Source organism: Antedon bifida, chromosome 9, assembly GCF_963402885.1.
Source record: "Antedon bifida chromosome 9, ecAntBifi1.1, whole genome shotgun sequence".
Classification (NCBI taxonomy): domain Eukaryota; kingdom Metazoa; phylum Echinodermata; class Crinoidea; order Comatulida; family Antedonidae; genus Antedon; species Antedon bifida.
The window spans coordinates 9,664,345-9,667,992 of NC_136234.1; positions in this window are offsets into that span (position 1 = coordinate 9,664,345).

The window sequence follows — 3,648 nt, forward strand, 5'->3', positions numbered from 1 at the left end:
CCGCGATTCATTCCGGCCGCAGCTATGGAGCGCCCAATGAGTCTTTTACAACCGAGACACGTTTTTTGTAGAGAATCAAAATAAACATTTGTAACATACAGTATATTTTTTCTCTTTCAGGATCACAACAACATCGCAAGTGTTTTAAATTAGGTCTAATGCTAAAACAAAATAATTTATGTGTTTTATCCAATTTAATAGGCAAGTATATTAATTGTAATGTGATTGATTAATGTAATTGATTGCAATGTACCCTATATGTCATATTATTTTTATCATATATAAATTAAAATATAAAATCATTGTAAATTGGACTGTAAAAAAATGATATATTAATTCTTGATACAATTCCAGGTTTTATGCTTTATTAGGAAAGTGTGGGGTTTATGTTATACTTATTCCTTCCATTACTTATTAGTATAGTAATCACATATGAACCATCGAAAATAAAAATAAAAAGACCGTGCAGTTATTGTATGGAGTCTTCTGTGACAATATAGCTATCTGTGCTTTAAATGGATTTAAAGAAAAGTGATTAAAGGTATGAGAGCTTAGTTATAAAGAAAAAGATGAGGCAGATTTGAAGGTGGAATTGGAAGAACACGACCTAATAGAGGCGGGTAAGTCATTCCATAAGCTAGAGGCAGCAGAAGTAAAGGTGCTTAGGCCATCGTTTTAGTATTAAAACCCGGAATGGAAATAAGATTTACTACATTGTCACTATCCTACAGTAAAAATTGTAGGATAATGTTGAAAAGTATGAAAGTTAAATAAAATTCTTTTTTGGATACTATACATTTTTTTTCAGGGAGGGGCATAAATAAAACTGAAAGCCTCAAGTCTATGGGCTTCTAAAAAATAAATTGAATGTAATAAAGGAACAAAACGTTACCATTGTATAAAATCGAAACAATATTATTTTGTGTTTTTTTGATTAAAAAAAAAAATAAAAGAACGAACGCGGTTCAAATCAATGCACATAAAGTAAAGTTAAAAACAGTACAGATTCTAAATAATAAAGTTCATAAGAAAGGAACGTCAATCATAAACTTTAATAGAAAATGAAAAGAAAGAAGGACTAACACTATATCTGGGTTTATAATAAATTGTTAAAACAAAGGGACGATGTACTGTATTCTGTCCAAATCAATGCACATAAAGTGAAGGGACAAACAAATCGTAACATAATGCACAAAACAAACATACAAAAGAATGATATCTATTGGGCGTCTTTTTTTTTTCTCGAAAATTGATGTGACCAAAGCGTGCGTTCTACTTTAAAATGAGTTCCAAAAAGATAGTTGCTCACAAACTAAATCTCAGTCGAAATGGATGTTTGTAAGGAATGCGATCTCGAAGTAACGGATAACCAAGAAGCTGTACAGTGCGATGGATGTGACTTGTGGCAACATAGAGAATGTGGGACGGAAATATCGCGAGTTGAGTATAGGGCGACTGTACGTGAAGGGCAATTACATTGGTCTTGCACAGATTGTAGAGAAGACATCGGTATCCACAATGTTTATGCAGTGGAGATGGGTGATTTTGATGAACCTGAACATCATGAAGAGGTTGATTTAGACCTTCTGTATCCCATGCCTGAACCAGTCGCAGCAGAAGTGGAAGTTGAGCCTGAATTTAGACTCATTCCCGCAACAACACGCCGTGAGAAGGTATTTATTATTTTCATTTTATGTAAAATATTTAAGATAACCAATAATAATTACATTGTTGTAGTATCAGTAGTTTAGTAGGGATTTTTTTTCCCATTTATTCTTCACAGTGTATCAAACATATGTATACATGTTATCAGTAACACATTATTAAGATGCAGAACCTACTATTACTTATTAGAGATCAAGTACCAACACAAAACAATCCATCCTATGTATATATATATATGTTATACTGTTTGTGCACTTTTTGCTGCTTGTAAAACGAAATCCTCACTTCAGTAAAAATATGATGGTTCACATGACCCGTTAGGCTTAAATTGGCAGTTACAATCTGAAAATTTAATACATTTTTTTAAGTTTAAGTATAAACTACGCAAGTTCTTTGACAGTGATGGCTATCAATACACTAAAAAGATCGACAAGAGACGTATCAATGTTAATTGGCGTTGTAGCGTTCGCAGCAAGGCGTTTACGTGCAAGGCAAGTGTGATAGAGAGAGATGGCGAGTACACGAAGGGACTACATCACCACATCACCACACATGTGGGGCAGCTCCAGGTAAGTAATATTATGTTTTCTTTCAACTAGTTTTCTAATGGAAATGATTAAAGTAATAAAATAAAATGGTTTATGACAGACATGGATATTGTCTTTATTAATTTGATCATCATGGAAATGTATTGCTCGTAATTGGGTTGTAGTCATAAAAATTCAAACAAGTTATTTTTATTGGCTCTTTTCTTTGAAATATTTTATTTTTACAGGCCGTCCACAGGTAGCAATCTTGCGACGTGACATCAAAGCTAAAGCTATCGCAAACCCATTTCAATCTGCAACTGAAATTGTAGAGCAGACAATAGTGAACGGCATTGGACCTGGGAACGTTGTACTACATCCAACACTACCTCGACCCAGCTTTTGCCAAACTGCACACTATCTGGCTGTTTATTTCATTTCAATCAGGTGCGTTAATACTTTTTAAAATTGTTTTCTTACTTTATTAATTATATTGTTTTCTTACTTTATTATCTTTTTTATGCAACAAACATGTTTCTTACTGTCAATGATACATATGAAGTAAGTTCAGGATTATAAATCACTTTTACGTAGCATGAATTGCTAGATTATAAAATGCATACTTCAATTTTATACAATTTGTTTTCATTTATCTCTTTCCAGTTGGTCAGACAGTTGATGGCACTGCCGTTATTGCCATGTGAACATATCCCCAATATGTTTTATTTCCTTCAACGAAATGCTGGTGCGACACCTGCGATCCGAGACCTGCTGTTCTATTACCGGACCACTTGGATAGAAGGAAACATGTTTACCCCGGACGACTGGACAGTGTATGGCCAAGTTACAAGGACAAATAATGATCTTGAGGGCTATCATAATCGATTAAACCGCAAAGGTAGACATGGTAAGAACACTGTTGTTTTTCTCTATTGCATTTTAGTTGCTATACCTAAAAAAAAAATAACTGTTAGTTTATTTACATCACAAAAGGTTAAAATTCAAATATGCCTAACATTGCAACACAGTAACCATTACCTTGTCGATTTCCTTTTAGCTAAACTTCAACTGTACTTACTTTTAGAAGTATTGCACAAGGAAAGTTAGCAGGTTGCAGTTACTGCTGAATTGGTATACAGAGAAGATCTGACGCGTGTACAACGTGCTGCTTCTCGAGGTGCAACAACCAGACTGTCACTTCTACGTCTATGGGACCAGTATCACCAGGGCAACCGCTCAGCAAGATCTCTTTTAAAAGCTGGATCGAAATTACCTCGCACAATGTCAGACAATTTGATTAGACCTACAGTATTACTAGCATTAAACATAAAATGTACATAGAAAGAAATTAAATATTGTTATTCAAACACTAATTAGACGGATATTTGATTATTTGAAATAAATTAATATTGTAAATATTGTTATTAACTATAACAAACATTAATTAGACGGATAT